The following is a 14,586-nucleotide window of genomic DNA, read 5'->3' as shown; positions in this document are numbered from 1 at the left end:
TTTCCCAAGCCTCTCAATAAATTTACATTAAATGTGTTAGAGGGATTCACTCACTCATCAGCTTACTCATTCAACACAAAGTTAACGAGCACTTAAACAGCGTGTCAGGCACCATGTGAGGTATCCAGGAAATAGGTCATCCTTGTCCTCAAGCAGTTAAGGGTCGTTCTGAGACTTTGTGTGTAAATCAACAATCAAAAGAAGATGGACTGGCACTACTGCAGGGGTATGGCTAAGGAATGAGCCACACCTGAGAAGTGAGCAACTTCATGTGGAGGGAATTCAATACAGGTGGCTTTTTATTCCATAAAGATTTCTTCTACAGTGTTAATAACCATCATTGAATGGATCTGTTTTTGGTCAGATTTCAATAAACCAGTTTGTCTTAAAGGAGGACTTGGCTTAGATAATATATCTACTCTATTTTATTTTAATTACCCTTTCTTGAGAATATGGGTTTATTTATCTCTTCATTCACTCAACAAAAATTTAGTGCATGCCATTATGTGCCAGGTAGTTAAAGGAATTCTAGCTTCCAATGTCAGTAAAAGAGGAGATAAGGATTGGCTGAAAGGGAATGAAGGTAATCATTACAGAAATAGGTCAGTTCTACACTGGTGGCTAGGAGCATGCTTAGAAGCCTGGGCCTCAGAAATCTGAAGATCAATTTCCCATCTTGGATTAAGAGACCAAGTGGTGCAAACCACTTTCTTTTCAGTTAAGGGAATAATCTTAGTGCTACACTCAAATCAGTAACTGAGCTTCCTGACAGAAACAAACCGGTCAACACAATATTAATGACCTGATTCTGATTTAAGTTCATATTGTTGCATTCATACACACATATACTATATACACACACACACACAAATCCCAAATATATATACATATGTATATAAATTATATATACCATATGTATGGGATATATATGGTACATATATATTTGTAGTACATATAAATATATATATATACACACACACATAAGGAGCCCTGGTGGCACAGTAGTTAAGCTCTTGGCTGCTAATCGAAAGGTCGATGGTTTGAACCCACCAGCTGCTCCAAGGGAGAAAGATGTGGCAGTCTGTTTTTGTAAAGATTTACAGCCTTGGAAACCCTATGAGGCAGTTCTACTCTGCCCTATAGGGCCACTATGAGTTGGAATCGACTCAACAACGACAAGCTTATATACATATATATATATGAGTCAAAATCTACTCAATGGCAACTAACAACAAACATATGTGTATATAGATAGATGTATCTGTCGAAAATTCATTTCAGGTTTAGAACTAACAGGAAGAAAGACAGGAAGAACTAACACTGTATTAACTTGCCTGCATTTTAAAGAGCCTTCTTCCCAATGTGATCCCAAAGCTGCCCTGAGCGCCACACCCAGAAAAGCTGGTATTGAAATCAAGCCTGCGAATCCAAGAAACTCAGACAAGCGGTGTGTGCAGTGGGTGTGGCAGAATGCACTAGAAGCTGTCAGAATGTGACAAGTGGGCATTTATTTGAGGGGTATGTGGAGAAGAAGAAATCAGGCTATGACTGGATTCCTCAGTCAGGGGGCAGAGGGTGAAAGGTGCACTGTGCTTGTGTAAGGAACTTTTTTAAGAACATCCAAGTGGAGAAATAATTTTTCTTGACACACCAATGTACAATAAGAACATAGATTTAGAAATGTTCGCCTCCCTGTACCCTGAGCAGCTGTTCAGCACCAGCGAACACTCTTTCTTTCAGGCAGGGAAGGGGAAGTGTGCAGCTGGAGTTTCTTGAGTTGCCAGTGAGAGCTGAGGCCAGCATGCCACCCACCACACTGGCAGCAGGGGGTCAGACAGAGCCGGTGGTGAGGAAGCAAGGTCAGAGAAGTTGCTCCACAACTGAAGAGCCCTTTTAATTCAGGCAGGAAGAGCCTACTTTACTGTATAGTCACACTCTTTGGTCAGACTCTTAAGGATCCCAGTGGAGTTGAAATTTGCCCCTCTTGCTACACTTTCTTAAAAGCAGGGAGCTGAAAAGAGAATCTCTCAAAATATTTCTCCCTGCTCTGTGAGTCTGTAACTCACTATGCAAGGTTTCGCTCTGGGATTTACAGATTTTTGGCAGTGAGAGCTGGGATGTGTCTACTTCAGGTCAGCCCGTTGTTTTCCAAGGCCTGACATAGTGGACACCTAGTGTCCTAGTTTCATAGTCACCTTCTTGGCAATTTTTGGTAGGGATCCTGGGGGAACAAGTGGCAGTGAGGAATGGCCAGGATGGAGAAAAACCAGACCACACCCATTGCCACAGAGTCGATTCTGACTTATATCAGCCATATAGGACAGAGTAGAACTGCCCCACAGGGTTTCCAAGGCTGTAATCTTTATGGAAGCAGACTGCCACATCTTTCTCCCTCAGAGCGGCTGGTAGGTTCGAACTGCCAACCTTTCAGTTAGCAGTGAGTGCTTAACCACTACACCACCAGGGCTCATTAGGTGGAGATGTTGCTGTTGGTTGCCGTCAAGTCGGTTCTGACTCATAGTGACCCAATGTACAACAGATGGAGATAGGTCCTTTGTAAAGCAATATGTGATCCAGTCAAGGATAGGCACTCATTGTTTCACTCACTTATTCATTCATTCATTCAGTATAGTGAACTGGAGCTATGCAAAGAGTGGTTTTCTGACTGGCAGCATCCTCATCACTTGGGAGCTTATTAGAAGTACAAATTCTCGTACGCTGCCTCATACCTACTGTGGTAGGCAGTCTGTAAGGCTAGGCAAAAGTGATGGGATGTTACTTCCAAGATGAGGTTACAAAAAAGACTGGCTACCATCTTGGGAAAGGAATCCTGGTGGCACAATAGTTAAGCACTTGGCTACTAACCCAAAGGTTGGTGGTTTGAATCCATTCAGTGGCTCAGTGGGAGAAAGACCTGGAAATGTTGGTGGTTTGAACCCATTCAGTGGCTCAGTGGGAGAAAGACCTGGCAGTGTGTTTCTGTAAAGATTTCAGCCTAAAAAAGCTCTATGAGACAGTTCTACTCTGTCACATGGAGTCGCTATGAGTCAGAACCAACTGGAGGGCACCCAACAACCACCACCACCACTATTTTGGGAGCACTCTCTTGCTCACTCACTTGCTGTGAGGGAATCCAGCTGCCATGTTGTGAGCAGCCTTATGAGGAGACCCGTGTATCACAGAACTGATGTCTCCAGACTACAGCCAGCGAGGACCTGAGATCTGCCAACGGCCTTGTGAGTGAGCATGAAATTGGATCTGACTGAGCAGAGCCTTGAGGTGACTACAACCCCTGACACCTTGATCGCAGAAAACCCAACTAAGTTGTGCTGAGATTCCTGACCCAAAGAAACTCTAAGACTTGGGGTAATTTGTTATGCAGCAGTAGATAACTAATACAACTACTGAATCACAAACTCTGCAAGTAGGGCCCTGAAATGTATGTTTTAACGGTAATTCTCATGCATGATAAAGTTTGAAGAGCTCTGCTGTGACTCAAAGCAGGGGCTGTGAAGCCAGACTGTTGTTGGGTACCACCCAGTTGATTCCAACTCATAGTGAGCACATGTGACAGAGTAGAACTGCCCCACAGGGTTTTCTTGGCTGTAATCTTTACAGAAGCAGATCGCCAGGATTTGAACTGCTAACCTTTTGGTTAGCGGGTCACGCACTTAACCATTTCGCCACCAGGGCTCCGCGGAGCCAGACTACATAGGTTCAGATCTTAACTCGACTACTTCCCAACTGTAAGAACTTGAATGGCTCACTTCTCTGTGCCTTAATCTCTTTTGTAAAATGTAGCTAATAATTGTTCGGTTTTTTGGGTTAGGGTTGTTAAGGGTATTAATTAACACATGTAAAGCACTTAACATATTGCCCAGCAACAGTGAGCAGAATAAATTTAGTGGTGATTCATTCATTCAACAAACACTAGGCACCAAACCAAAGGTCAGGCATTGTGCCAGATGCTGAAGTTACAAAGATGAAAAAGTCCACTTCTCCTGAGACTATTGTTCTATAGGAGAGACAGACATATAAAAGAATAAACACAATAAAAGGTTAAAGATTCTAGGATTAACATCTGTACATGTTGCTGTTAGTTGCCATCGAGCTGACTCTGACTCATAGTGCCCTTATGTATAACAGAATGAAACACTGCCCATCCTTGGCTATCTTCATGATCATTGGTGTTTGAGTCCATTGTTGGGGTTATTTACAGTGCCTTCCATCCAAGGGGGCTCATCTTTCAGCACTGTATCAGACAATATTCTGTTGTGATCCATAAGGATTTCATTGGCTACTTTTCTGAAGTAGATTGCCAGGCCTTTCTTCCTAGTGTGTCTTAGGCTGAAAGCTCCACTGAAGCCTGTCCACCATGGGTGCTCTTGCTGGTATTTGGAATACCAGTGGCATAGTTTTCAGCATCATAGCAACATGAGAGCCAACACAGCAAGACAAACTGACAGATGGGTGGTGACACACAGTGTAGTGGGGCCCCAAATCAGTTCTATCCCAGATGAAAGCATTAAGGAATGTTTAATAAAAGGAGTAGTTGGAGAGTTGGAAAAAAAAAGTGAGCTATGTGTTTAACTGCCCCCTCCCTCGGACTTCATCACAGTCCCCCTGTTGTTGTTGCATCTCTATAGCATCCCTTTTATATGCAAAATGAGCAAAACTATTAACACAAACAGCTTCTTTAGACACGAGCTCCTGGAGCACAGGAACTGGGACTACCTACACTGATGAGTTTTTACCTGCGCTCATTCTAGCCTTGAGGTGTTTGCATCTGTCCTTCCTTCTCTTTGAAAGGCTCCCACTCCCCTACTCCTTGCCAGATTGCCTACTTCCTAGCCTTTAAGTCTCTGCTTGAATGCCTCCTCAGGGAGTCTTCTTAATCACACTAATTAAATAACACCTCCATTTTCTATTCCAAGCTCCTGGGTTGTGCAAACAGTTACCCTCAACTGCTAACCAAAAGGTTGGAGGTTTGAGTCCTCCCAGAGGCACCTCAGAAGAAAGGCCTGATAATCTACTTCTGAAAAATCAGACATTGAAAACCCTATAGAGCACAGTTCTACTCTGACACACACAGGGTCGCCATGAGTCGGAATTGATTCCATGACAGTTGGTGATTTTTCTATTCCAGCACACTCTTCACCTCCCCAGCAGTGCTAGACTTTGGCAATTACTTAATTTATTTACTTGTTTGCCATGGATGCCCTCACTGTACATTTCAGTCCAGAAGGGCTAACCCTTGGTCTGTCTTCATCACCATGGTGTACGCCCGGTGCCCTGTGCACTCCCTGGGACACAATAGACATTCGATAAACAGTTGTTGAATGAATGGATAACTAAATGAATACATTAATATGTCCTCTCATTAGCTACTGCCACACTTCAGTATTTGCCAAAATGTCAATCCTAATCATAAAGGACATTAATTCAAATTCTGGAAGACGTAACTGCTGAAAAAACAGAATGTGAAACCAAGTCACTTTAAGGGGCTACTGGAGAATTGAGAGGGAATAGTAGGGCCGGAAAACCATTATAATATTTAACATCTACTAAGTACTTCCCTGTAGGTGCTGGGCACTCTATTGTTGTTGTTGGTTGCCATCAAATTGAGACCCTGTATGTTACAAAACAGAACTGCTCCATAGGGTTTTCTTGGCTGTAATCTTTACTAAAGCAGATTGCCAGGACTTTTCTTCCATGGTACCACTGGGTGGGTCCGAACCACCAATCTTTATGTTAATAGTTGTGTGCAAACTGTTTGCGACACCTAGGGACATTGGGCACTGTCTTAAGTGTTTTATATGCATTATTTCATATACATAGGAAATAATTATTCTTTTTTTGGCAGGTGGGGAAACTGAGGTTTATAGAATTTAAGTAATTTTTATAAAGTCACTGTCAGTATGGTATAGAGCCAGGATTGAACCAGGATGTCAGACTCCAAATTGCTTGTGTTCAACCACTATATTCTTGTTTCCAATGGAATGAAGTTCATTAAGTATAATATCATTTTATATATTCTGCACAAATAAAAGTACACACTGTTGAACAACTCTGTGACACTATAGCACCAGACCAGACAAGAAAGTTTCAGGAAGATGCCTCAAGGGTGCATTCGGGAGATGATATCAGTGAACACAGGAACTGAGTTGTTCCAGTGGGCCAAGTGGTAACTCATTCATGATGGCACATTTCCCCACCTTGGGGTCCCATGTTATTGGAAAGAAAGGTGGTCATTACCACAGTAGAGTGCCCATCACTTCCATTTGATGTACTTTTTCTCACCCTTCAGAACAGACTTGGTGGTCTCTTCCTGAGCCCCCAAAGGATTAGCATTCCCCCATCAAGGCACCGTGTAATTTACAACAATTGGCAGTTCCTGTTGCAAGGAATTCCAAGATCAGACAAGCCAAGAGGGGGTGATAGGTCAGATGTGAGTTTAGATGGAGAAGTTGTTGGGAGGGAGGTGGGGAGGAGGGTGATAGGATAGGAGGTGGGGGAGGGTAAGGTTTGCAAACAGTGGGGCCTGTCTGCACTGCCTTTGGAGCAGGCTTTGGCTGAAGGTTCCCATTAGCAACAAGTCTCCACAGGCTTTGAAGAACAAGAAAGGAACGAGGCTTATCCAGTCTTAAATAGGACTAAAGTCTGCATTTTTCCCGTGTGATGAGGAATTATTAGGCCAGCACCTAGGGTGGGCTTACACAGGCTAAAATCCCCAGTAGGGGAGACAATTAGGGAAATCATGAATTATGCTTCTGTTGGCAATTCCATTCTCAAGGCTTACTTAGAGCCAAAATGTATATTTTTAGGCTGCTTTTGTGAGATTTGAATATTCAGATTTTCAGATAGACAAAGCCTGTGCTAAAATTTACATATATCTAAGTGTATTTAAATATTAACCTTTTTCATACTTTTTCCTTATAACTCCCAAGATGCCTGAATTTCCACAAGGTGATTGTCTCTGAGAAATTAAGAATACCAACGTTTGCTGAACTTGGAAAAATTTGGGAAAGGTTAGTGGTGATGGTTGAACAACATAATGAACATATTTAATGTCACTGAACTCTACATGTGAAGATTGTTGTGAAATGCCAAATCTTTGTTACTATATATTTACCACAGGAAAAAAAAAAAAGAATACAAGTGTCTGAAGAGACAGAAGTTGAGGTAGAAAAGCTGGGAGATGGATATACTGGGGTGGATCTAAAACCATGTATAGTTTGTAATTTGAGGAATAGTTCTGTTTGTTTAGCTTATGAGTTTTCAGAATGATGGCTTAATTAGGTCAGAGAGGAGTTCTTAGCCACGCAGACCTTTGTAGATATATGTATGCATTTTTACTTATTTAGAAAGGCTATAGGGACCTTGAAACTGACCTGGAGACTTGCTTTGAAAAGCTCAAGAGTCCAAGATTCAGAGAAATAGAGGAAATTTGACCAAAGATGCAACTTGGGAACATCTAGGGATCATTTGGATAACTACTTCTTTGGTCCATCTTATCTGTGTACGAATAACAAACTGGCTCATATACTATACATGGATCTCCACTTTTAAATGATTTTGACAATCATGAAACACATTTAATACACTGAAGTAGGACTGGACATGATTTAACCTCCCTTGAGTGAGTTGGCAGGTACCTTAAGATCTTACAGGGTTTCATGGTTATCACTGTGAGCACCAGTAATTATTGGACCATAGTGGCACAGACTTGCCGGGTGAGGAAAATTTCCAGTTGACAAAATTGAAGACAAACTCGATTCTACTTGATATTGGCAGTTAAAAAAAGAAAAAATGAAAGAAAGAGGCAAAGAAGGAAAGAAAGAAAAAAGAACAGAAAGGAAGAAAGAAGTCAAGTGAGCATCAACAGACTATTGCATAATAAAAAGTGTTAAAATCTCATGGGAAAAACTGACTCAAATCCTGGGTGACTTCCGAGTTCATCACCTTCAATAGCTGGTATTTCCATTTCTCATTTTCTTTCAGTTACACCATCTATAAATGGATCTACAAATACTAATAGGGACTCACAAATTTAACGACTTTGTCCTCTTATAAATTATTACACGGAGCTGGTTTTATTGTGATTATTTTTTCCCACAGCTGTGTTTCATATTGCAGTGTGAGTCTTAGAGGACGGGGCTGTGTGGCACACACATTCCTAAAGGGATGAAAGTCTTTGGGGAAAAATAAACTACCAAAACAAGCCAGCAGGGTAGAGCTTCTGTATCTTCCACCAGGGGTCAGTAAAACTTTTATGAGACACCTAGGGTGCCATCCAGACTTAGATCAGGGCAACTTCTTTGTCACCATTTGCCCCTCAGAAAACACTTGCCAACAAGAGGCTGTCTTATTATGCAAATAGCAATCAGTGCCAAGTTGCTAAACACACACACACAAGGCACAGCTAAATATGACTTAGACTAGCCTGTTGGTATATCAAGCACTGGAGCTAAGGTTGTAGAGAGAATTCACAGTCTTAACGTGAAGTTTCAAAAAATACTAAGACAAGCTAGCTTGCCTCATTAGGTATCACTGGCTAATTGTCCAGTGACTTGACTCTAATTATTATAGTTTCTGTATCATGAAAATAGGACTTGAAACTTCCTTTCTCTTCCTGGCTTGCTGGGACATTGTAAAGAATAAAGACTTTCAAAAATGCATACTAGACATATAAACTTGACACTCTGCTTCCACTTTTGCCCTTGAGACAGCTAGAGAGTGGAAATTAGATCATATCACCCCCTTCCTTAAAACCCTGGTAGGCCTTCCCACCCCACCTATAATAAAATCCAAACGCTTCACTTTGCCTGCAGAGCCAGGGCAAGATAAGGTTCCTGCAACATCTCTGATCTCATCTCCGGCATCTCTTCTCTGCACTCACTGCACTTTAGCCACAGTAGCCTTTCCTGCTGATGCTTTAACTCAGCGGTTCTCAGAGTGTGCTGCCTGGACCTGCAGCATCAGCACCACCTGGGCAGTTACAAGAAATGCAAATTCTTGGGTTCCATCCCAGATCTACTGAATCAGAAATTCTGGGAGTGGACCCAGCAGTCTGTGTTTAAACCAGCCAACCAGATAATTGTGATTCATACAAAAGTTTGAGAACCATGTTTCTAATTTATCAATCTCATTCCTGCCCCAGGACCTTAGTACTGACCAGACTTTCTTCCCCTTTGCCTAGTACACTCTTCCCAAGGCTCTTTCCTCATTAATCATCTGTCAACTGAAATATTAGCACCTGAGAGAAACCTTTGCTGACCATCCTATCTAAAGTGAGTCTCCCTGCTCTTCCCCATCCCTATCTGTATCGTTACCCTTTTAATTTCCCCATAGAACTATCTGAAAATATCCTGTTTATTTATTTACTTATCATTTTCTGTCTCCTCTATCAGAATGAGAGCAGATGCCTTGTCTGATTTTTATACCATGGATCTGTAGTGCCTTGCATCCAGTAGGTTCTTAATAAAATTTCTTAAATTAATGTCTGTAAGACATTTTGTCAGTCAGGTACAAGTATCCTTGATGAAAGGAGATAAAGTAGATTTTCTACAGGAAGCTTTGTGTTGTGGCAAAGCCATAGTGAAGAGTCAGAACACCAAATTCTAAATTCTCCACTTGAAAGCCAGCCGACCTTGGGCAGGTCATTTAAGTAGATTGGTGGGGCTCAGCTGGGGGTGATTTTGCCCCCTAGGCATTTGGCAATGTCAGGAGACACTTTGGAGCCCTGGTGGCACAGTGGTTAAGAGCTCGGCTGCTAACCAAAATGTCAGCAGTTCGAACCTACCAGCTGTTCCCTGGAAACCATATGGGGCTGTTCTACTCTGTCCTATAGAGTCGCTGTAAGTCGGAATCCACTCGATGGCAACTGGTGCGGTTTTTATTGGTTTCAGGAGACAATTTTGGTGTCACAACTGGAGGGAGGTGGAAGCACGGGGTGCCAACAGCCTTTAGTTGGTAAAGGCCAAGGATGTTGCTAACATCCTACAATGCATAGGACAGTTCCCGTAACAAAGAATTATTTGGTGCAAAATGTCTATAGTGCCAAGGCTGAGAAACCCTGAACTAGAGCTTTTTTTTTTTTTTTCTTCCTAATTTGTAAAATAGGGATAATATTCTTTTCCTACTTTGAAGGGTTCTGGTGACAGTTAAACATACTTCTCATGAAAGTGCTGTGTAAATGACAAAGGACTCTACACATGTACCCCCAGTGTCTGGCACCATGCCTGGTACAGAGTAGTTGCTCAATAAGTATTTGTTCAAGGACTGTATGAATGGGAACCCCTGCCCCAAGACTGAGTTTCAGTTTCCTCATTTATCATAGATGAGACTTTGTGGAGATCCAGAAATAATGTTTGTAAAGCACCTGACTCAGGACTTGACACGCACACGGTAGACTCTCCCTTGCTTTGGTCTTGGTTAGCTTTTCCTGCTTGGCTGCCCTGGGGATGCCTCCCAGAGTCTCTCTCTTCCACTCCAGTTTTCCTTCCCTTCTAAGTGGGGCTCCCTCTTCCTCCTTCCCATGCTCCTCCCCTTTTCTAGCCACCTGGGCTTACACTTGGCATCCTTCATTGTCCCAGCTGGAAAGCCCACAGGTAGCACCAAGTTCCACCCTGTATTTTTCCAAGGAAGCCCTGGAGGCCTCGCATGCAGAGATAACCTGCTCCAGGTTTTTCCAAGTTCCTGGCAGAGAAGGAACTAGAAACCAAATTCCTGTTTCCTGGTAGGGAATCCTTCCACTCCTCCATGATGTCCCAGCTTTCCTAGATCTGCTTATCCTTTCCCACCTTCTACAACCAGTCAGTGTATATCTAGCATTGTTCTATGACCTTCACGGGAGCTGGAAATGCTTACCTTTAGAGACCGTTTCACACATCACTAAAACATTAAAATATGCTCACGCAAATACAATTCTTATAAAACTTTATAAATATTGGGTTGCCTTGCCATTGACTATGTGACCTAAAGTTAGGTTTTAGAGCATTTAAATGCTTATTAATTTCCATATTTTAGGTTATTTTAATATTTTAACCAAAAAATCAAAATCAAACCCGTTGCCGTCAATTCCGACTCACAGCGACCCTATGAGACAGAGGAGAACTGCTCCATAGGGTTTCCAAAGAGCAGTTGGTGGATTTGCACTGCTGACCTTCTGGTTAGCAGCCGTAGCTGCTTAACCACTGTGCCACCAGGGCTCCTTTAATATTTTAGAACCTATCATTTCTTGCTATAGAAAATGTAATTGTAGGCCCTTAAAAAGCATTGGCCGATAGTGTTTTATACATTAAAAAAAAAAGAAGGGGTTTCCTTTCCTTTTTTTCTGTTGGTAAGTTTTCCTTCTTTTCCTGTTTGTTTACAACAGTCAGTGACCATTCCAGTTTGTGACGCGTTTGGAAATTTGTTGTTCAGTGGCTGATACTTCAGGTACCTAATGTTGTCAGTTTGCAAACCTCTCATATACTTGTGTCCATATTTGTCTAACAGTGTGATGATCGAATCTTATATTTGCCATGTGTGTTGTGGATTGCAAAGGGCTTTCTCATCTACTATCCATTTATTCTCGTTTGATTCTTACAGTCACCTGGTAAGATGAACATGATATATATTCTAGTTACTCCTAATTTTAAAACGAGAAACCAAAGTTTAGGTAGGTGAAGTGACTCCCTCAAGGTTATAGACTAAGTGGCAGAGCCAAGAGAAGAATCTACATTTTCTGGGTTCTAGCATACACTGTTGTTTTTTAAGTCTTTGTTCAATCTTGGGGAAGAATTACTCCTGGAAAAGGAAATTAAGGAAGGTGGAATCATCAGGATAATTACATGATCTGACATACGTTGCTACAGGATTTAGACAGACAGACTCTGGTGAGACATCCTGGTTAATAATGCTAACCAAAGTCCTGTTTTGAGAGCCTACCACGGAGTCTTTCTTTCCAAGCTTGTTTCAATCACTGGTGGCAAAGTAGAATTTTAGAAATTCATTCATTCATTCAAGTCACTGACTGAGTGCCAGTGAAGTGCCAGGAACTAACCAAGGTGTTGGGGATGCAACAGTAAGGCAGACAGGGCTCCTGCTCTCAGGGAGCTCCTACTACCGTGAGGAAATACAGACAGTACAGAACAAACAGAGATTGAAGGCCTGGGAAGACAATAAAACAGAAGGTGTGATGGTGATGTCATTGCAGGGTTACTTAGGTTTCCAGCTGAATTCTGAAAGGTGGAACTTAGGCTAATGTTACCCTGAACAACCAATTTACAGTTTACAAATAGAAATAGCCTGGCAAGAAAGATGCTGTTATTCTGGCTAAGAAATGAGGAAGCTGAGATTCACGGAGATAAGCCACATGCCGAAGGTACTGGTAAATGGCAGATCTGGGATCTGAATCCAAGTCTTCTCTAGTTTTAAGTACCACAGTTTTTCTCACAAGATACAGCACTATGGAATGTGAGGGTAGATTTGGTAACACTAGAGGTGTGGGATGAGGGAATTGAGGAAATCATTGATAGTTAGGCAAAACAAGAAAAATGTGCCAAAGCAGGAAGAGACTGAGAAAGAGCAAGGACAGCATCCAGCTCCCCTTGATGCCCCCAAGGACAACTGGGAGGATATAGTGTGCAACCCCACAGCCCCAACTTTCACAAAGCCAAGGTAATCTGCACCCTGATCTGAACAGAAGGCTCCAGGCCTTGGTTGTCTGCTCTCAGCAACCCCAACTAATGGGAAGCCTTAGGTCACATATGGTTTCAATCACTGCATTTATCTGGGTCGTTGTCATATTTGGAAGACAACCAAATCCTCACTCCTGTCCCAGGCCTCTTCAGGTTGTACAGGGGGTACAAGTCAAATCTGGAAAAGCTACCTCATCATAGGCAGGTCAGAAATAGGGAGAGATTTCAGGAATGTACAGTAATGTCCCACCCACGCCCGTTCCCCTTTTCATTAAAACAAATCTGAAACAACACGTCTAAAACTTTCCACCCAGTCGTTCATCCTGCCTTATTATAACAGTGTCCTTAGTCTGCACCCCGCTGGGGTTTTCTACAGCCTCAGGGAAGCTGGGAAGTGTCTGCCCCTTGCTCTCAGCCACTCCCATAATAAACAATCACTAAACAACTTACTGCCCTAGGCAACTGTTTGTCCAGCTTGGCCAGGCCCTGCGACTTCAGCTGCGAAGAGGCTGGGGAAAAGGGTGGGAGGTGTTCCCTGTAAAGCAGAATACAGGCTCTGAGGCCAGGGAGCTTGGCTTTGACTGGACATACTCTTTGGAAGCCCAGCACATCTTCGTGGTCCTAGAGGACCTTTAGGGGGATCGCAGGTTGTTGACTTCAGTTTCCAATGATGTTGGCTGGGGGTGCCAGGAGAGCTGTTGGGGAGTGGGAGGTTAATTGAAGGAGGGCCCCAACCATTTTGCACTAATTCTAAATAAGGTCATTTCCTGCTTCAAGTTTCCCTTCTATAGCTGAGTCAGTTGGCAGTTCTACTAGTCACCCAACCCCAAGAGACATCTTAGAAACAACTGCCACCACAAAAAGAGAGTAACGTCACCTTGGGGACTGCGACAAGCTTCAATTACCTGGTTTTTCCTCACCCATTAGAAAATCTCTTTTGGTAGTGATTGGATCTCTTGGAAGCTTTCTGCAGAAGGCGGGGGGTGGGGGCGGTTAAGGAGACAAGGAAAAGGATGCGTGTGTAGATAACGAAGATTTAGGATGGGTGTCTCCTACCCTCAGCACAGAGGCAGGCATGAAGAATTGTACTAATTCCTCTTTATATATTTGGGGATGGGCTGTCTCCTTGGAGGAAAAAAAGGGGGCCATGTAGGTGAATGTGGGAGATTGTTTAAATGCTTAGAAGGAAAAAAATAACGGGGCCTCGGAGGGTCGAGGGTGGGAGGGGGAGCCATCCTTCTGGTTGGCAGCAGCTTTCTATGAAGTCCTCCCCCACCCCTCAGGCTCGCCCCACTTCTCTATTTTCCAGCATCCTTCCCAGGAAACCGCACACTCTCTGCCCCGGCTCAGGGAGGCGTTCCCGGCAGGCAGGCGGCCGAGAAGCCGGGATTCCTGCGAGCGCCGGGGCAGCCTGAGCAGCGAGGCGCGGGCCCCGGAGCGCCGGCCGGTTCCTCCTTCCACCAGGGTGGTGGGGGGCCTCTGGGCGGCGCTGGTTCCCGGCACGGCGACGGAGGCGGAGGCAGCGCAGTCAAACCCGGGTCCGGGCCGGGGCGCGCCGAGGGCGGCGGGACGCGCGAAGAGCCTACCGCGCTGGATCCGCCCGCCTGCCCGGCACAGAAGCCCCGGGTCCGCGCGCCCCCGCGCCGCGCCGGCGCCTCGGCCGGGCCGGGGGGTTATGAATGGGCGCAGCGGAAGCACCGCCCCCCCCGGACGTGACGCCCAGCCAATGGCAGAGCGGGCTGCGTGGATGGATGAGGTCAGCGCTGTCGTGTCGGGAATGGAATGTGTAAGTGTAACATTCAGAACCGGGTAACAGTCGGCGACCGAACGCGGCGGTCGGCGGCGTTCGCGCGAGGGCCTGCAAAGCGCCGCTCCGGGCCGGCTCTGCTCGCGAGGAGGACGC

Source organism: Trichechus manatus, unplaced genomic scaffold, assembly GCF_000243295.1.
Source record: "Trichechus manatus latirostris isolate Lorelei unplaced genomic scaffold, TriManLat1.0 scaffold00022, whole genome shotgun sequence".
NCBI lineage: Eukaryota > Metazoa > Chordata > Mammalia > Sirenia > Trichechidae > Trichechus > Trichechus manatus.
Note: the sequence above shows the minus strand (reverse complement) of the source record.